Genomic DNA, 21,482 nt, shown 5'->3' with positions numbered 1-21,482 from the left:
TCTTCTTGCTCTCTAGATGAAAGTATTTCTCATTCTCTCTCGGTCCTTCTCCATCCTTCACCCTTTTGTTCTGGGAACTAATTAGTTTAGGAAACTAATTGTTTCATTTGCAAATGTGGCCAAGTTTAACTCAATCTAACTTAGCCTGTAAGAAGGCGTATTTACTGAGTAATCGTAGCTTGATGATTTTAGTTTAACTTAAGAACCTCGTGTATGGATTTCTAAATCACCTAAGAGTTCAATTCTCAAGTCTAAAAGAACGAATTTCGATTCCCCTTGATTTTGTTCTTATTTCTCTTTCTTTTCTCTAGCTTTCTTTTCTAGCTCCCAAGAAGAAACTTTCTCTCTAACTATCTCCGTCCTTCTCTATCACTCTCTCTTTTGCTCTATGAACTAATGAGCTCAGGCAACTAATTGTCTCATTAGCTTAAGCGGCCACGTTTAACTCAAATTAATCTCGTTTAGCCACAAAAAAATAAAATTTACTGAGTAATTGTAGCTTTACGATATCAGTTTAACTCACGCACCTCGTTTAGGTTTTTCCAAATCACCTAAGTGTTCAATTCTCACGTCCAAAACGATGAATTTGGATTCACCCTGATTTTGTTCCCATTTCTCTGTCTTTCTCTCTCTTCTAGCTCTCAAGAAGAAAGTTTCTGTCTAACTCTCTCCGCCCTTCTCTCTTTTGTTCTAGGAACTAATTAGCTTTGGCAACTAATTGTTTCATTTGCTTAAGTGGCCGAGTTTAACTCAAACCAATCTCGCTTAGCCTCTAAGAAAGAGAATTTACTGAGTAATTGTCACTTGACGATATTGGTTTAACTTAAGCACCTCATTTAAGTTTTTCTAAATCACCTAAGTGCTCCATTCTCAAGTCCAAAATGTGGAATTTGAATTCACTTTGATTTCATTCCTATTTCCCTTTCTTTTCTCTAACTTTTCTTCTAGCTCTTAAGAACAAAGTACATCTCTAACTCACTCTGTCATTCTCCATCCTTCCTGGTTTTGTTCTAGGAACTAATTAGCACGGGAAACTAATCGTTTCTTTAGCTTAAGTGGCCTAGTTTAACTCAAACTAATCTTACTTAGCATCAAAGAAAGAGAGTGTGCTGAGTAATTGTAGCTTATCGATTTTAATTTAACTTAAGAACCTCATTTAAGGTTTTCTGAATCACCTAAGTCTTCAGTTCTCGAGTCGAAAAAGATGAATTTGAATTCCCATTGATTTTGTTCCTATTTCTCTTTCTTTTCCCTAACTTTCTCCTGTACCTGTCAAGAAGAATGTTTCTCCCAAACGCTCTCCGTCCTTCTCTCATTTGTTCTAGAAACTAATTAGCTAAGGAAACTCATTGTTTCATTATGTTAAGTGGCTATGGTTAAGTCAAACCGTTCTTGCTTAGCGTCTAAGAACAAGAATTTACTGACTAATTTTTGCTTAACGACAATACTTGAACTTAAGAACCTCATTTAAGGAGTTCTTAATCACCTAAATGTTCAATTCTCAAGTCGAAAGGGATGAATTTAAACTCCCTCTAATTTTGTTCCTACTGTTCTCTAACTTTCTCTTCTTGCTCTCTAGATGAAAGTATTTCTCATTCTCTCTCGGTCCTTCTCCATCCTTCACCCTTTTGTTCTGGGAACTAATTAGTTTAGGAAACTAATTGTTTCATTTGCAAATGTGGCCAAGTTTAACTCAATCTAACTTAGCCTGTAAGAAGGCGTATTTACTGAGTAATCGTAGCTTGATGATTTTAGTTTAACTTAAGAACCTCGTGTATGGATTTCTAAATCACCTAAGAGTTCAATTCTCAAGTCTAAAAGAACGAATTTCGATTCCCCTTGATTTTGTTCTTATTTCTCTTTCTTTTCTCTAGCTTTCTTTTCTAGCTCCCAAGAAGAAACTTTCTCTCTAACTATCTCCGTCCTTCTCTATAACTCTCTCTTTTGCTCTATGAACTAATGAGCTCAGGCAACTAATTGTCTCATTAGCTTAAGCGGCCACGTTTAACTCAAATTAATCTCGTTTAGCCACAAAAAAATAAAATTTACTGAGTAATTGTAGCTTTACGATATCAATTTAACTCACGCACCTCGTTTAGGTTTTTCCAAATCACCTAAGTGTTCAATTCTCACGTCCAAAACGATGAATTTGGATTCACCCCGATTTTGTTCCCATTTCTCTGTCTTTCTCTCTCTTCTAGCTCTCAAGAAGAAAGTTTCTGTCTAACTCTCTCCGCCCTTCTCTCTTTTGTTCTAGGAACTAATTAGCTTTGGCAACTAATTGTTTCATTTGCTTAAGTGGCCGAGTTTAACTCAAACCAATCTCGCTTAGCCTCTAAGAAAGAGAATTTACTGAGTAATTGCCACTTGACGATATTGGTTTAACTTAAGCACCTCATTTAAGTTTTTCTAAATCACCTAAGTGCTCCATTCTCAAGTCCAAAATGTGGAATTTGAATTCACTTTGATTTCATTCCTATTTCCCTTTCTTTTCTCTAACTTTTCTTCTAGCTCTTAAGAACAAAGTACATCTCTAACTCACTCTGTCATTCTCCATCCTTCCTGGTTTTGTTCTAGGAACTAATTAGCACGGGAAACTAATCGTTTCTTTAGCTTAAGTGGCCTAGTTTAACTCAAACTAATCTTACTTAGCATCAAAGAAAGAGAGTGTGCTGAGTAATTGTAGCTTATCGATTTTAATTTAACTTAAGAACCTCATTTAAGGTTTTCTAAATCACCTAAGTCTTCAGTTCTCGAGTCGAAAAAGATGAATTTGAATTCCCATTGATTTTGTTCCTATTTCTCTTTCTTTTCCCTAACTTTCTCCTGTACCTGTCAAGAAGAATGTTTCTCCCAAACGCTCTCCGTCCTTCTCTCATTTGTTCTAGAAACTAATTAGCTAAGGAAACTCATTGTTTCATTATGTTAAGTGGCTATGGTTAAGTCAAACCGTTCTTGCTTAGCGTCTAAGAACAAGAATTTACTGACTAATTTTTGCTTAACGACAATACTTGAACTTAAGAACCTCATTTAAGGAGTTCTTAATCACCTAAATGTTCAATTCTCAAGTCGAAAGGGATGAATTTAAACTCCCTCTAATTTTGTTCCTACTGTTCTCTAACTTTCTCTTCTTGCTCTCTAGATGAAAGTATTTCTCATTCTCTCTCGGTCCTTCTCCATCCTTCACCCTTTTGTTCTGGGAACTAATTAGTTTAGGAAACTAATTGTTTCATTTGCAAATGTGGCCAAGTTTAACTCAATCTAACTTAGCCTGTAAGAAGGCGTATTTACTGAGTAATCGTAGCTTGATGATTTTAGTTTAACTTAGGAACCTCGTGTATGGATTTCTAAATCACCTAAGAGTTCAATTCTCAAGTCTAAAAGAACGAATTTCGATTCCCCTTGATTTTGTTCTTATTTCTCTTTCTTTTCTCTAGCTTTCTTTTCTAGCTCCCAAGAAGAAACTTTCTCTCTAACTATCTCCGTCCTTCTCTATCACTCTCTCTTTTGCTCTATGAACTAATGAGCTCAGGCAACTAATTGTCTCATTAGCTTAAGCGGCCACGTTTAACTCAAATTAATCTCGTTTAGCCACAAAAAAATAAAATTTACTGAGTAATTGTAGCTTTACGATATCAGTTTAACTCACGCACCTCGTTTAGGTTTTTCCAAATCACCTAAGTGTTCAATTCTCACGTCCAAAACGATGAATTTGGATTCACCCCGATTTTGTTCCCATTTCTCTGTCTTTCTCTCTCTTCTAGCTCTCAAGAAGAAAGTTTCTGTCTAACTCTCTCCGCCCTTCTCTCTTTTGTTCTAGGAACTAATTAACTTTGGCAACTAATTGTTTCATTTGCTTAAGTGGCCGAGTTTAACTCAAACCAATCTCGCTTAGCCTCTAAGAAAGAGAATTTACTGAGTAATTGTAACTTGACGATATTGGTTTAACTTAAGCACCTCATTTAAGTTTTTCTAAATCACCTAAGTGCTCCATTCTCAAGTCCAAAATGTGGAATTTGAATTCACTTTGATTTCATTCCTATTTCCCTTTCTTTTCTCTAACTTTTCTTCAAGCTCTTAAGAACAAAGTACATCTCTAACTCACTCTGTCATTCTCCATCCTTCCTGGTTTTGTTCTAGGAACTAATTAGCACGGGAAACTAATCGTTTCTTTAGCTTAAGTGGCCTAGTTTAACTCAAACTAATCTTACTTAGCATCAAAGAAAGAGAGTGTGCTGAGTAATTGTAGCTTATCGATTTTAATTTAACTTAAGAACCTCATTTAAGGTTTTCTGAATCACCTAAGTCTTCAGTTCTCGAGTCGAAAAAGATGAATTTGAATTCCCATTGATTTTGTTCCTATTTCTCTTTCTTTTCCCTAACTTTCTCCTGTACCTGTCAAGAAGAATGTTTCTCCCAAACGCTCTCCGTCCTTCTCTCATTTGCTCTAGAAACTAATTAGCTAAGGAAACTCATTGTTTCATTATGTTAAGTGGCTATGGTTAAGTCAAACTGTTCTTGCTTAGCGTCTAGGAACAAGAATTTACTGACTAATTTTTGCTTAACGACAATACTTGAACTTAAGAACCTCATTTAAGGAGTTCTTAATCACCTAAATGTTCAATTCTCAAGTCGAAAGGGATGAATTTAAACTCCCTCTAATTTTGTTCCTACTGTTCTCTAACTTTCTCTTCTTGCTCTCTAGATGAAAGTATTTCTCATTCTCTCTCGGTCCTTCTCCATCCTTCACCCTTTTGTTCTGGGAACTAATTAGTTTAGGAAACTAATTGTTTCATTTGCAAATGTGGCCAAGTTTAACTCAATCTAACTTAGCCTGTAAGAAGGCGTATTTACTGAGTAATCGTAGCTTGATGATTTTAGTTTAACTTAAGAACCTCGTGTATGGATTTCTAAATCACCTAAGAGTTCAATTCTCAAGTCTAAAAGAACGAATTTCGATTCCCCTTGATTTTGTTCTTATTTCTCTTTCTTTTCTCTAGCTTTCTTTTCTAGCTCCCAAGAAGAAACTTTCTCTCTAACTATCTCCGTCCTTCTCTATCACTCTCTCTTTTGCTCTATGAACTAATGAGCTCAGGCAACTAATTGTCTCATTAGCTTAAGCGGCCACGTTTAACTCAAATTAATCTCGTTTAGCCACAAAAAAATAAAATTTACTGAGTAATTGTAGCTTTACGATATCAGTTTAACTCACGCACCTCGTTTAGGTTTTTCCAAATCACCTAAGTGTTCAATTCTCACGTCCAAAACGATGAATTTGGATTCACCCTGATTTTGTTCCCATTTCTCTGTCTTTCTCTCTCTTCTAGCTCTCAAGAAGAAAGTTTCTGTCTAACTCTCTCCGCCCTTCTCTCTTTTGTTCTAGGAACTAATTAGCTTTGGCAACTAATTGTTTCATTTGCTTAAGTGGCCGAGTTTAACTCAAACCAATCTCGCTTAGCCTCTAAGAAAGAGAATTTACTGAGTAATTGTCACTTGACGATATTGGTTTAACTTAAGCACCTCATTTAAGTTTTTCTAAATCACCTAAGTGCTCCATTCTCAAGTCCAAAATGTGGAATTTGAATTCACTTTGATTTCATTCCTATTTCCCTTTCTTTTCTCTAACTTTTCTTCTAGCTCTTAAGAACAAAGTACATCTCTAACTCACTCTGTCATTCTCCATCCTTCCTGGTTTTGTTCTAGGAACTAATTAGCACGGGAAACTAATCGTTTCTTTAGCTTAAGTGGCCTAGTTTAACTCAAACTAATCTTACTTAGCATCAAAGAAAGAGAGTGTGCTGAGTAATTGTAGCTTATCGATTTTAATTTAACTTAAGAACCTCATTTAAGGTTTTCTGAATCACCTAAGTCTTCAGTTCTCGAGTCGAAAAAGATGAATTTGAATTCCCATTGATTTTGTTCCTATTTCTCTTTCTTTTCCCTAACTTTCTCCTGTACCTGTCAAGAAGAATGTTTCTCCCAAACGCTCTCCGTCCTTCTCTCATTTGTTCTAGAAACTAATTAGCTAAGGAAACTCATTGTTTCATTATGTTAAGTGGCTATGGTTAAGTCAAACCGTTCTTGCTTAGCGTCTAAGAACAAGAATTTACTGACTAATTTTTGCTTAACGACAATACTTGAACTTAAGAACCTCATTTAAGGAGTTCTTAATCACCTAAATGTTCAATTCTCAAGTCGAAAGGGATGAATTTAAACTCCCTCTAATTTTGTTCCTACTGTTCTCTAACTTTCTCTTCTTGCTCTCTAGATGAAAGTATTTCTCATTCTCTCTCGGTCCTTCTCCATCCTTCACCCTTTTGTTCTGGGAACTAATTAGTTTAGGAAACTAATTGTTTCATTTGCAAATGTGGCCAAGTTTAACTCAATCTAACTTAGCCTGTAAGAAGGCGTATTTACTGAGTAATCGTAGCTTGATGATTTTAGTTTAACTTAAGAACCTCGTGTATGGATTTCTAAATCACCTAAGAGTTCAATTCTCAAGTCTAAAAGAACGAATTTCGATTCCCCTTGATTTTGTTCTTATTTCTCTTTCTTTTCTCTAGCTTTCTTTTCTAGCTCCCAAGAAGAAACTTTCTCTCTAACTATCTCCGTCCTTCTCTATAACTCTCTCTTTTGCTCTATGAACTAATGAGCTCAGGCAACTAATTGTCTCATTAGCTTAAGCGGCCACGTTTAACTCAAATTAATCTCGTTTAGCCACAAAAAAATAAAATTTACTGAGTAATTGTAGCTTTACGATATCAATTTAACTCACGCACCTCGTTTAGGTTTTTCCAAATCACCTAAGTGTTCAATTCTCACGTCCAAAACGATGAATTTGGATTCACCCCGATTTTGTTCCCATTTCTCTGTCTTTCTCTCTCTTCTAGCTCTCAAGAAGAAAGTTTCTGTCTAACTCTCTCCGCCCTTCTCTCTTTTGTTCTAGGAACTAATTAGCTTTGGCAACTAATTGTTTCATTTGCTTAAGTGGCCGAGTTTAACTCAAACCAATCTCGCTTAGCCTCTAAGAAAGAGAATTTACTGAGTAATTGCCACTTGACGATATTGGTTTAACTTAAGCACCTCATTTAAGTTTTTCTAAATCACCTAAGTGCTCCATTCTCAAGTCCAAAATGTGGAATTTGAATTCACTTTGATTTCATTCCTATTTCCCTTTCTTTTCTCTAACTTTTCTTCTAGCTCTTAAGAACAAAGTACATCTCTAACTCACTCTGTCATTCTCCATCCTTCCTGGTTTTGTTCTAGGAACTAATTAGCACGGGAAACTAATCGTTTCTTTAGCTTAAGTGGCCTAGTTTAACTCAAACTAATCTTACTTAGCATCAAAGAAAGAGAGTGTGCTGAGTAATTGTAGCTTATCGATTTTAATTTAACTTAAGAACCTCATTTAAGGTTTTCTAAATCACCTAAGTCTTCAGTTCTCGAGTCGAAAAAGATGAATTTGAATTCCCATTGATTTTGTTCCTATTTCTCTTTCTTTTCCCTAACTTTCTCCTGTACCTGTCAAGAAGAATGTTTCTCCCAAACGCTCTCCGTCCTTCTCTCATTTGTTCTAGAAACTAATTAGCTAAGGAAACTCATTGTTTCATTATGTTAAGTGGCTATGGTTAAGTCAAACCGTTCTTGCTTAGCGTCTAAGAACAAGAATTTACTGACTAATTTTTGCTTAACGACAATACTTGAACTTAAGAACCTCATTTAAGGAGTTCTTAATCACCTAAATGTTCAATTCTCAAGTCGAAAGGGATGAATTTAAACTCCCTCTAATTTTGTTCCTACTGTTCTCTAACTTTCTCTTCTTGCTCTCTAGATGAAAGTATTTCTCATTCTCTCTCGGTCCTTCTCCATCCTTCACCCTTTTGTTCTGGGAACTAATTAGTTTAGGAAACTAATTGTTTCATTTGCAAATGTGGCCAAGTTTAACTCAATCTAACTTAGCCTGTAAGAAGGCGTATTTACTGAGTAATCGTAGCTTGATGATTTTAGTTTAACTTAGGAACCTCGTGTATGGATTTCTAAATCACCTAAGAGTTCAATTCTCAAGTCTAAAAGAACGAATTTCGATTCCCCTTGATTTTGTTCTTATTTCTCTTTCTTTTCTCTAGCTTTCTTTTCTAGCTCCCAAGAAGAAACTTTCTCTCTAACTATCTCCGTCCTTCTCTATCACTCTCTCTTTTGCTCTATGAACTAATGAGCTCAGGCAACTAATTGTCTCATTAGCTTAAGCGGCCACGTTTAACTCAAATTAATCTCGTTTAGCCACAAAAAAATAAAATTTACTGAGTAATTGTAGCTTTACGATATCAGTTTAACTCACGCACCTCGTTTAGGTTTTTCCAAATCACCTAAGTGTTCAATTCTCACGTCCAAAACGATGAATTTGGATTCACCCCGATTTTGTTCCCATTTCTCTGTCTTTCTCTCTCTTCTAGCTCTCAAGAAGAAAGTTTCTGTCTAACTCTCTCCGCCCTTCTCTCTTTTGTTCTAGGAACTAATTAACTTTGGCAACTAATTGTTTCATTTGCTTAAGTGGCCGAGTTTAACTCAAACCAATCTCGCTTAGCCTCTAAGAAAGAGAATTTACTGAGTAATTGTAACTTGACGATATTGGTTTAACTTAAGCACCTCATTTAAGTTTTTCTAAATCACCTAAGTGCTCCATTCTCAAGTCCAAAATGTGGAATTTGAATTCACTTTGATTTCATTCCTATTTCCCTTTCTTTTCTCTAACTTTTCTTCAAGCTCTTAAGAACAAAGTACATCTCTAACTCACTCTGTCATTCTCCATCCTTCCTGGTTTTGTTCTAGGAACTAATTAGCACGGGAAACTAATCGTTTCTTTAGCTTAAGTGGCCTAGTTTAACTCAAACTAATCTTACTTAGCATCAAAGAAAGAGAGTGTGCTGAGTAATTGTAGCTTATCGATTTTAATTTAACTTAAGAACCTCATTTAAGGTTTTCTGAATCACCTAAGTCTTCAGTTCTCGAGTCGAAAAAGATGAATTTGAATTCCCATTGATTTTGTTCCTATTTCTCTTTCTTTTCCCTAACTTTCTCCTGTACCTGTCAAGAAGAATGTTTCTCCCAAACGCTCTCCGTCCTTCTCTCATTTGCTCTAGAAACTAATTAGCTAAGGAAACTCATTGTTTCATTATGTTAAGTGGCTATGGTTAAGTCAAACTGTTCTTGCTTAGCGTCTAGGAACAAGAATTTACTGACTAATTTTTGCTTAACGACAATACTTGAACTTAAGAACCTCATTTAAGGAGTTCTTAATCACCTAAATGTTCAATTCTCAAGTCGAAAGGGATGAATTTAAACTCCCTCTAATTTTGTTCCTACTGTTCTCTAACTTTCTCTTCTTGCTCTCTAGATGAAAGTATTTCTCATTCTCTCTCGGTCCTTCTCCATCCTTCACCCTTTTGTTCTGGGAACTAATTAGTTTAGGAAACTAATTGTTTCATTTGCAAATGTGGCCAAGTTTAACTCAATCTAACTTAGCCTGTAAGAAGGCGTATTTACTGAGTAATCGTAGCTTGATGATTTTAGTTTAACTTAAGAACCTCGTGTATGGATTTCTAAATCACCTAAGAGTTCAATTCTCAAGTCTAAAAGAACGAATTTCGATTCCCCTTGATTTTGTTCTTATTTCTCTTTCTTTTCTCTAGCTTTCTTTTCTAGCTCCCAAGAAGAAACTTTCTCTCTAACTATCTCCGTCCTTCTCTATCACTCTCTCTTTTGCTCTATGAACTAATGAGCTCAGGCAACTAATTGTCTCATTAGCTTAAGCGGCCACGTTTAACTCAAATTAATCTCGTTTAGCCACAAAAAAATAAAATTTACTGAGTAATTGTAGCTTTACGATATCAGTTTAACTCACGCACCTCGTTTAGGTTTTTCCAAATCACCTAAGTGTTCAATTCTCACGTCCAAAACGATGAATTTGGATTCACCCTGATTTTGTTCCCATTTCTCTGTCTTTCTCTCTCTTCTAGCTCTCAAGAAGAAAGTTTCTGTCTAACTCTCTCCGCCCTTCTCTCTTTTGTTCTAGGAACTAATTAGCTTTGGCAACTAATTGTTTCATTTGCTTAAGTGGCCGAGTTTAACTCAAACCAATCTCGCTTAGCCTCTAAGAAAGAGAATTTACTGAGTAATTGTCACTTGACGATATTGGTTTAACTTAAGCACCTCATTTAAGTTTTTCTAAATCACCTAAGTGCTCCATTCTCAAGTCCAAAATGTGGAATTTGAATTCACTTTGATTTCATTCCTATTTCCCTTTCTTTTCTCTAACTTTTCTTCTAGCTCTTAAGAACAAAGTACATCTCTAACTCACTCTGTCATTCTCCATCCTTCCTGGTTTTGTTCTAGGAACTAATTAGCACGGGAAACTAATCGTTTCTTTAGCTTAAGTGGCCTAGTTTAACTCAAACTAATCTTACTTAGCATCAAAGAAAGAGAGTGTGCTGAGTAATTGTAGCTTATCGATTTTAATTTAACTTAAGAACCTCATTTAAGGTTTTCTGAATCACCTAAGTCTTCAGTTCTCGAGTCGAAAAAGATGAATTTGAATTCCCATTGATTTTGTTCCTATTTCTCTTTCTTTTCCCTAACTTTCTCCTGTACCTGTCAAGAAGAATGTTTCTCCCAAACGCTCTCCGTCCTTCTCTCATTTGTTCTAGAAACTAATTAGCTAAGGAAACTCATTGTTTCATTATGTTAAGTGGCTATGGTTAAGTCAAACCGTTCTTGCTTAGCGTCTAAGAACAAGAATTTACTGACTAATTTTTGCTTAACGACAATACTTGAACTTAAGAACCTCATTTAAGGAGTTCTTAATCACCTAAATGTTCAATTCTCAAGTCGAAAGGGATGAATTTAAACTCCCTCTAATTTTGTTCCTACTGTTCTCTAACTTTCTCTTCTTGCTCTCTAGATGAAAGTATTTCTCATTCTCTCTCGGTCCTTCTCCATCCTTCACCCTTTTGTTCTGGGAACTAATTAGTTTAGGAAACTAATTGTTTCATTTGCAAATGTGGCCAAGTTTAACTCAATCTAACTTAGCCTGTAAGAAGGCGTATTTACTGAGTAATCGTAGCTTGATGATTTTAGTTTAACTTAAGAACCTCGTGTATGGATTTCTAAATCACCTAAGAGTTCAATTCTCAAGTCTAAAAGAACGAATTTCGATTCCCCTTGATTTTGTTCTTATTTCTCTTTCTTTTCTCTAGCTTTCTTTTCTAGCTCCCAAGAAGAAACTTTCTCTCTAACTATCTCCGTCCTTCTCTATAACTCTCTCTTTTGCTCTATGAACTAATGAGCTCAGGCAACTAATTGTCTCATTAGCTTAAGCGGCCACGTTTAACTCAAATTAATCTCGTTTAGCCACAAAAAAATAAAATTTACTGAGTAATTGTAGCTTTACGATATCAATTTAACTCACGCACCTCGTTTAGGTTTTTCCAAATCACCTAAGTGTTCAATTCTCACGTCCAAAACGATGAATTTGGATTCACCCCGATTTTGTTCCCATTTCTCTGTCTTTCTCTCTCTTCTAGCTCTCAAGAAGAAAGTTTCTGTCTAACTCTCTCCGCCCTTCTCTCTTTTGTTCTAGGAACTAATTAGCTTTGGCAACTAATTGTTTCATTTGCTTAAGTGGCCGAGTTTAACTCAAACCAATCTCGCTTAGCCTCTAAGAAAGAGAATTTACTGAGTAATTGCCACTTGACGATATTGGTTTAACTTAAGCACCTCATTTAAGTTTTTCTAAATCACCTAAGTGCTCCATTCTCAAGTCCAAAATGTGGAATTTGAATTCACTTTGATTTCATTCCTATTTCCCTTTCTTTTCTCTAACTTTTCTTCTAGCTCTTAAGAACAAAGTACATCTCTAACTCACTCTGTCATTCTCCATCCTTCCTGGTTTTGTTCTAGGAACTAATTAGCACGGGAAACTAATCGTTTCTTTAGCTTAAGTGGCCTAGTTTAACTCAAACTAATCTTACTTAGCATCAAAGAAAGAGAGTGTGCTGAGTAATTGTAGCTTATCGATTTTAATTTAACTTAAGAACCTCATTTAAGGTTTTCTAAATCACCTAAGTCTTCAGTTCTCGAGTCGAAAAAGATGAATTTGAATTCCCATTGATTTTGTTCCTATTTCTCTTTCTTTTCCCTAACTTTCTCCTGTACCTGTCAAGAAGAATGTTTCTCCCAAACGCTCTCCGTCCTTCTCTCATTTGTTCTAGAAACTAATTAGCTAAGGAAACTCATTGTTTCATTATGTTAAGTGGCTATGGTTAAGTCAAACCGTTCTTGCTTAGCGTCTAAGAACAAGAATTTACTGACTAATTTTTGCTTAACGACAATACTTGAACTTAAGAACCTCATTTAAGGAGTTCTTAATCACCTAAATGTTCAATTCTCAAGTCGAAAGGGATGAATTTAAACTCCCTCTAATTTTGTTCCTACTGTTCTCTAACTTTCTCTTCTTGCTCTCTAGATGAAAGTATTTCTCATTCTCTCTCGGTCCTTCTCCATCCTTCACCCTTTTGTTCTGGGAACTAATTAGTTTAGGAAACTAATTGTTTCATTTGCAAATGTGGCCAAGTTTAACTCAATCTAACTTAGCCTGTAAGAAGGCGTATTTACTGAGTAATCGTAGCTTGATGATTTTAGTTTAACTTAGGAACCTCGTGTATGGATTTCTAAATCACCTAAGAGTTCAATTCTCAAGTCTAAAAGAACGAATTTCGATTCCCCTTGATTTTGTTCTTATTTCTCTTTCTTTTCTCTAGCTTTCTTTTCTAGCTCCCAAGAAGAAACTTTCTCTCTAACTATCTCCGTCCTTCTCTATCACTCTCTCTTTTGCTCTATGAACTAATGAGCTCAGGCAACTAATTGTCTCATTAGCTTAAGCGGCCACGTTTAACTCAAATTAATCTCGTTTAGCCACAAAAAAATAAAATTTACTGAGTAATTGTAGCTTTACGATATCAGTTTAACTCACGCACCTCGTTTAGGTTTTTCCAAATCACCTAAGTGTTCAATTCTCACGTCCAAAACGATGAATTTGGATTCACCCCGATTTTGTTCCCATTTCTCTGTCTTTCTCTCTCTTCTAGCTCTCAAGAAGAAAGTTTCTGTCTAACTCTCTCCGCCCTTCTCTCTTTTGTTCTAGGAACTAATTAGCTTTGGCAACTAATTGTTTCATTTGCTTAAGTGGCCGAGTTTAACTCAAACCAATCTCGCTTAGCCTCTAAGAAAGAGAATTTACTGAGTAATTGTCACTTGACGATATTGGTTTAACTTAAGCACCTCATTTAAGTTTTTCTAAATCACCTAAGTGCTCCATTCTCAAGTCCAAAATGTGGAATTTGAATTCACTTTGATTTCATTCCTATTTCCCTTTCTTTTCTCTAACTTTTCTTCTAGCTCTTAAGAACAAAGTACATCTCTAACTCACTCTGTCATTCTCCATCCTTCCTGGTTTTGTTCTAGGAACTAATTAGCACGGGAAACTAATCGTTTCTTTAGCTTAAGTGGCCTAGTTTAACTCAAACTAATCTTACTTAGCATCAAAGAAAGAGAGTGTGCTGAGTAATTGTAGCTTATCGATTTTAATTTAACTTAAGAACCTCATTTAAGGTTTTCTAAATCACCTAAGTCTTCAGTTCTCGAGTCGAAAAAGATGAATTTGAATTCCCATTGATTTTGTTCCTATTTCTCTTTCTTTTCCCTAACTTTCTCCTGTACCTGTCAAGAAGAATGTTTCTCCCAAACGCTCTCCGTCCTTCTCTCATTTGTTCTAGAAACTAATTAGCTAAGGAAACTCATTGTTTCATTATGTTAAGTGGCTATGGTTAAGTCAAACCGTTCTTGCTTAGCGTCTAAGAACAAGAATTTACTGACTAATTTTTGCTTAACGACAATACTTGAACTTAAGAACCTCATTTAAGGAGTTCTTAATCACCTAAATGTTCAATTCTCAAGTCGAAAGGGATGAATTTAAACTCCCTCTAATTTTGTTCCTACTGTTCTCTAACTTTCTCTTCTTGCTCTCTAGATGAAAGTATTTCTCATTCTCTCTCGGTCCTTCTCCATCCTTCACCCTTTTGTTCTGGGAACTAATTAGTTTAGGAAACTAATTGTTTCATTTGCAAATGTGGCCAAGTTTAACTCAATCTAACTTAGCCTGTAAGAAGGCGTATTTACTGAGTAATCGTAGCTTGATGATTTTAGTTTAACTTAAGAACCTCGTGTATGGATTTCTAAATCACCTAAGAGTTCAATTCTCAAGTCTAAAAGAACGAATTTCGATTCCCCTTGATTTTGTTCTTATTTCTCTTTCTTTTCTATAGCTTTCTTTTCTAGCTCCCAAGAAGAAACTTTCTCTCTAACTATCTCCGTCCTTCTCTATCACTCTCTCTTTTGCTCTATGAACTAATGAGCTCAGGCAACTAATTGTCTCATTAGCTTAAGCGGCCACGTTTAACTCAAATTAATCTCGTTTAGCCACAAAAAAATAAAATTTACTGAGTAATTGTAGCTTTACGATATCAGTTTAACTCACGCACCTCGTTTAGGTTTTTCCAAATCACCTAAGTGTTCAATTCTCACGTCCAAAACGATGAATTTGGATTCACCCCGATTTTGTTCCCATTTCTCTGTCTTTCTCTCTCTTCTAGCTCTCAAGAAGAAAGTTTCTGTCTAACTCTCTCCGCCCTTCTCTCTTTTGTTCTAGGAACTAATTAGCTTTGGCAACTAATTGTTTCATTTGCTTAAGTGGCCGAGTTTAACTCAAACCAATCTCGCTTAGCCTCTAGGAAAGAGAATTTACTGAGTAATTATAGCGATCCCAGTTTTCCCTTCATTGTTTAATGGTATTTTAGACTCGGTTCCGTGGATGTGTTGTTGTCTTTTTCTAGTTTTCATTCTTTACTCTTTGTATATGAGTCTTGGGTCGTGTTGGGTAGGTTTAAAACACGTTGTTGTGTTTGGAAACCAAGGGTTAGTGTCCATTAAATTTTCATAATGGTTCATTTAATATCCTTATTAGTGGTTACAAACTTGTTCATTTAATATCCTTATTAATGGTTCATTTAATATCCTTATTAGTGGTTCATTTAATATCCTTATTAGTGGTTACAAACTTGTTCATTTAATATCCTTATTAGTAGTTCAGTTACTACCCTTATTAGTGGTCCATTCATATTCAAACTTGTCCATTCATATTTGTAACTGTGTTCATTTAATGCTCGTTAGTGTTTATTTAATTCTAACTTGTCCTTTCATTTTCCAATTAATGGGCTTTAATAACAACCTTTCAATATCACTTGTTCATCTCCCTCTAGTGTAAATCTATACTAAGTCCTTTGTAAGAAAGGTAGAGTGGGTTGAGGGCTTCATTTTTAATCTGAAAGTTTGGCGATTTGGAGCACTTTGGTTTTTGGCCTTCATCTTCTCCATTTGGTCTCTCCATTTGAGGTAGGGATTTCTTTGTTCTTTTTCAATACTCCATCTATAGATAGACATGTGGTAATTTTGTATTGCATGAAAATCATATCCGTGTTGGATTTGTTTGAAAATCATGAGGGGAACCTAGGGTTGGTTGTTTGAGAATGGTTTTGTTATCACTGACTGTGGTTTGGACTAATTAGAGAGTAAAATTAGCATGTTATTGTTGAAAGAAGAGAAAGCACTAAATTATATTCTGAATTGGTAAAATAAAAAGGATTTACGTTTGAACAATGTTGGTAAATTTCTATTGTTAATATGAGTTGTGTAGAAGGTGTTAACAGTTAAGGGATTAATTATGGTATTGGGGTTATTTTGAAATGAACGTATTGAATCAAGTTGGGTTATGGCTTATTATCCATGGAATTGATTTTGTAAAATGAAGAAAATGTAATTGGTTTTGTGAAAAGGGAAAAGCGTTTTTGGAATAAGTGATGGAACATGTTGACTTAAGAAAATTATGTAGTTGATCTTGAAAATGGTAAATGAAATGTTAACTCTATGTGAGTCTCGGAGAATAAATTTGAGAATTAAACTATTGTATCATGAGTGTCGAATACACACTTTTGGGGGTTTTATCCTTACCTATCGTACTAGTGTCGTTGTTGGGTTTAAGGATTGCTTGAGAGTTGAGTCTCTTTTATTAGGTGTACTGAATACATGCATCTAGAGGTTTTGTCCTTGGTCATCGGTGGAGGATGACATTGTTGTGTTGAATTGTGATGTATGCGTTACACTTGTGTTGGGTAAACATTATTGAATAGTTTATGTGTATGTATTACACTTGTTATTTATGCTTTGTTGTATTGAGGAATTTGTACATGATAATCGCTTATATACATTGTTTTGTGTGGGAGGAGATAGGGGATGTACTCCACGGTTTAGGGGAAGATAGGGGATGGACCTCTAAACCGGATTTTATTTGGGAGGAGATAGGGGATGGACTCCATTGATACAGCACTAAAATGTGTATCATTTGTGAAGTATAGAAGTGTTTTTGTTTGATATTGATACAACACCAAAATGTGTATCATTTGTGAAGTATGGAAGTGTTTTTATCTGAGATTGATGCAGTACTAAAATGTGTATCTATTATGAGGTATGAAATGTTTAAAATGAGTTATTATCTCGCTTATCGCTTGGCGTATCCTTAGCTTACTGTGCATATAGCCGGTAGAGCAGAGTTTTAATTGTTATCGTCAGTGTATCTAAGTATGTTATGGGTTGCGGTGGTTACAGTTTTGAAAGGCCGAGCTGCCTCATTTGTGGATTATATACATGTTGATGATTTGTTATTTCCCTTTTTATTTAAGGCATACATGTATTGATATGAATGTATTGGGAACAAACCAAAATGCCATTTTGAGATTTTGGAAAGTGTGAAGGAAAATGGGGTATTTGTGAACATGTTTTCAAAAAAGGTCATTTTGTTGTAAGTACGGAAAATGGGGAAAGAGTAATGGGCTTGGTGAAATTGTTTTTCTAAAACTGTTATAGTCATGAAAGTTTGGAAAAATGGGTAATAAAAAGAAAAGGAAAAAAAAAGTGAACCGCTTATAGCGTCGAATGAAATGGCTGTTTTCGAGAAAAGTTCATACTTATGTATATTTTGTATAAACTGCCACATTACTATTCTAGTATGAGAAAGAACATTCATGATCATAGCTATCTGTAAGTTGTTATTGTTGGAGATCATGTTGAGATCCCTACTGGACTATATGTTCATCCCACGTTGTTAAATCTTTTTCAGGTGATAGCCAGGATGTGCTACAAGGTTTTGGATCTTCTTATTTGTTGGCCACGGGGCCTCTTTTGTGTTGGTGGAATGCCATTTATGTAAAAGGGTTATACCCTTCTTCTTGACTTTTTAATGATGTAAGCCCAAGGGCAATTTATTTAGTGTTCTCATGTTGTATTTACTTGCATACGAATGAGAGCAATGTTATTCACTTCTACAAGTTGAATATACGAGTTTATTTCCGCATGTTATCTCTGAAATGGAATTAAGTAAATGAAATTGGTAATACTTCGAGTAATAAAAAGTGGGGCGTGACAGTAATTGTCACTTGACGATATTGGTTTAACTTAAGCACCTCATTTAAGTTTTTCTAAATCACCTAAGTGCTCCATTCTCAAGTCCAAAATGTGGAATTTGAATTCACTTTGATTTCATTCCTATTTCCCTTTCTTTTCTCTAACTTTTCTTCTAGCTCTTAAGAACAAAGTACATCTCTAACTCACTCTGTCATTCTCCATCCTTCCTGGTTTTGTTCTAGGAACTAATTAGCACGGGAAACTAATCGTTTCTTTAGCTTAAGTGGCCTAGTTTAACTCAAACTAATCTTACTTAGCATCAAAGAAAGAGAGTGTGCTGAGTAATTGTAGCTTATCGATTTTAATTTAACTTAAGAACCTCATTTAAGGTTTTCTGAATCACCTAAGTCTTCAGTTCTCGAGTCGAAAAAGATGAATTTGAATTCCCATTGATTTTGTTCCTATTTCTCTTTCTTTTCCCTAACTTTCTCCTGTACCTGTCAAGAAGAATGTTTCTCCCAAACGCTCTCCGTCCTTCTCTCATTTGTTCTAGAAACTAATTAGCTAAGGAAACTCATTGTTTCATTATGTTAAGTGGCTATGGTTAAGTCAAACTGTTCTTGCTTAGCGTCTAGGAACAAGAATTTACTGACTAATTTTTGCTTAACGACAATACTTGAACCTCATTTAAGGAGTTCTTAATCACCTAAATGTTCAATTCTCAAGTCGAAAGGGATGAATTTAAACTCCCTCTAATTTTGTTCCTACTGTTCTCTAACTTTCTCTTCTTGCTCTCTAGACGAAAGTATTTCTCATTCTCTCTCGGTCCTTCTCCATCCTTCACCCTTTTGTTCTGGGATCTAATTAGTTTAGGAAACTAATTGTTTCATTTGCAAATGTGGCCAAGTTTAACTCAATCTAACTTAGCCTGTAAGAAGGCGTATTTACTGAGTAATCGTAGCTTGATGATTTTAGTTTAACTTAAGAACCTCGTGTATGGATTTCTAAATCACCTAAGAGTTCAATTCTCAAGTCTAAAAGAACGAATTTCGATTCCCCTTGATTTTGTTCTTACTTCTCTTTCTTTTCTCTAGCTTTCTTTTCTAGCTCCCAAGAAGAAACTTTCTCTCTAACTATCTCCGTCCTTCTCTATCACTCTCTCTTTTGCTCTATGAACTAATGAGCTCAGGCAACTAATTGTCTCATTAGCTTAAGCGGCCACGTTTAACTCAAATTAATCTCGTTTAGCCACAAAAAAATAAAATTTACTGAGTAATTGTAGCTTTACGATATCAGTTTAACTCACGCACCTCATTTAGGTTTTTCCAAATCACCTAAGTGTTCAATTCTCACGTCCAAAACGATGAATTTGGATTCACCCCGATTTTGTTCCCATTTCTCTGTCTTTCTCTCTCTTCTAGCTCTCAAGAAGAAAGTTTCTGTCTAACTCTCTCCGCCCTTCTCTCTTTTGTTCTAGGAACTAATTAGCTTTGGCAACTAATTGTTTCATTTGCTTAAGTGGCCGAGTTTAACTCAAACCAATCTCGCTTAGCCTCTAAGAAAGAGAATTTACTGAGTAATTGTAACTTGACGATATTGGTTTAACTTAAGCACCTCATTTAAGTTTTTCTAAATCACCTAAGTGCTCCATTCTCAAGTCCAAAATGTGGAATTTGAATTCACTTTGATTTCATTCCTATTTCCCTTTCTTTTCTCTAACTTTTCTTCTAGCTCTTAAGAACAAAGTACATCTCTAACTCACTCTGTCATTCTCCATCCTTCCTGGTTTTGTTCTAGGAACTAATTAGCACGGGAAACTAATCGTTTCTTTAGCTTAAGTGGCCTAGTTTAACTCAAACTAATCTTACTTAGCATCAAAGAAAGAGAGTGTGCTGAGTAATTGTAGCTTATCGATTTTAATTTAACTTAAGAACCTCATTTAAGGTTTTCTAAATCACCTAAGTCTTCAGTTCTCGAGTCGAAAAAGATGAATTTGAATTCCCATTGATTTTGTTCCTATTTCTCTTTCTTTTCCCTAACTTTCTCCTGTACCTGTCAAGAAGAATGTTTCTCCCAAACGCTCTCCGTCCTTCTCTCATTTGTTCTAGAAACTAATTAGCTAAGGAAACTCATTGTTTCATTATGTTAAGTGGCTATGGTTAAGTCAAACCGTTCTTGCTTAGCGTCTAAGAACAAGAATTTACTGACTAATTTTTGCTTAACGACAATACTTGAACTTAAGAACCTCATTTAAGGAGTTCTTAATCACCTAAATGTTCAATTCTCAAGTCGAAAGGGATGAATTTAAACTCCCTCTAATTTTGTTCCTACTGTTCTCTAACTTTCTCTTCTTGCTCTCTAGATGAAAGTATTTCTCATTCTCTCTCGGTCCTTCTCCATCCTTCACCCTTTTGTTCTGGGAACTAATTAGTTTAGGAAACTAATTGTTTCATTTGCAAATGTGGCCAAGTTTAACTCAATCTAACTTAGCCTGTAAGAAGGCGTATTTACTGAGTAATCGTAGCTTGATGATTTTAGTTTAACTTAAGAACCTCGTGTATGGATTTCTAAATCACCTAAGAGTTCAATTCTCAAGTCTAAAAGAACGAATTTCGATTCCCCTTGATTTTGTTCTTATTTCTCTTTCTTTTCTATAGCTTTCTTTTCTAGCTCCCAAGAAGAAACTTTCTCTCTAACTATCTCCGTCCTTCTCTATCACTCTCTCTTTTGCTCTATGAACTAATGAGCTCAGGCAACTAATTGTCTCATTAGCTTAAGCGGCCACGTTTAACTCAAATTAATCTCGTTTAGCCACAAAAAAATAAAATTTACTGAGTAATTGTAGCTTTACGATATCAGTTTAACTCACGCACCTCGTTTAGGTTTTTCCAAATCACCTAAGTGTTCAATTCTCACGTCCAAAACGATGAATTTGGATTCACCCCGATTTTGTTCCCATTTCTCTGTCTTTCTCTCTCTTCTAGCTCTCAAGAAGAAAGTTTCTGTCTAACTCTCTCCGCCCTTCTCTCTTTTGTTCTAGGAACTAATTAGCTTTGGCAACTAATTGTTTCATTTGCTTAAGTGGCCGAGTTTAACTCAAACCAATCTCGCTTAGCCTCTAGGAAAGAGAATTTACTGAGTAATTATAGCGATCCCAGTTTTCCCTTCATTGTTTAATGGTATTTTAGACTCGGTTCCGTGGATGTGTTGTTGTCTTTTTCTAGTTTTCATTCTTTACTCTTTGTATATGAGTCTTGGGTCGTGTTGGGTAGGTTTAAAACACGTTGTTGTGTTTGGAAACCAAGGGTTAGTGTCCATTAAATTTTCATAATGGTTCATTTAATATCCTTATTAGTGGTTACAAACTTGTTCATTTAATATCCTTATTAATGGTTCATTTAATATCCTTATTAGTGGTTCATTTAATATCCTTATTAGTGGTTACAAACTTGTTCATTTAATATCCTTATTAGTAGTTCAGTTACTACCCTTATTAGTGGTCCATTCATATTCAAACTTGTCCATTCATATTTGTAACTGTGTTCATTTAATGCTCGTTAGTGTTTATTTAATTCTAACTTGTCCTTTCATTTTCCAATTAATGGGCTTTAATAACAACCTTTCAATATCACTTGTTCATCTCCCTCTAGTGTAAATCTATACTAAGTCCTTTGTAAGAAAGGTAGAGTGGGTTGAGGGCTTCATTTTTAATCTGAAAGTTTGGCGATTTGGAGCACTTTGGTTTTTGGCCTTCATCTTCTCCATTTGGTCTCTCCATTTGAGGTAGGGATTTCTTTGTTCTTTTTCAATACTCCATCTATAGATAGACATGTGGTAATTTTGTATTGCATGAAAATCATATCCGTGTTGGATTTGTTTGAAAATCATGAGGGGAACCTAGGGTTGGTTGTTTG

This window comes from Camellia sinensis, chromosome 15 (genome assembly GCF_055761805.1).
Source record: "Camellia sinensis isolate YWXY chromosome 15, ASM5576180v1, whole genome shotgun sequence".
In the NCBI taxonomy this organism is placed as follows: Eukaryota; Viridiplantae; Streptophyta; class Magnoliopsida; order Ericales; family Theaceae; genus Camellia; species Camellia sinensis.
The sequence above is the reverse complement of the archived record's forward strand: the minus strand, read 5'-3'. Positions refer to the sequence as shown.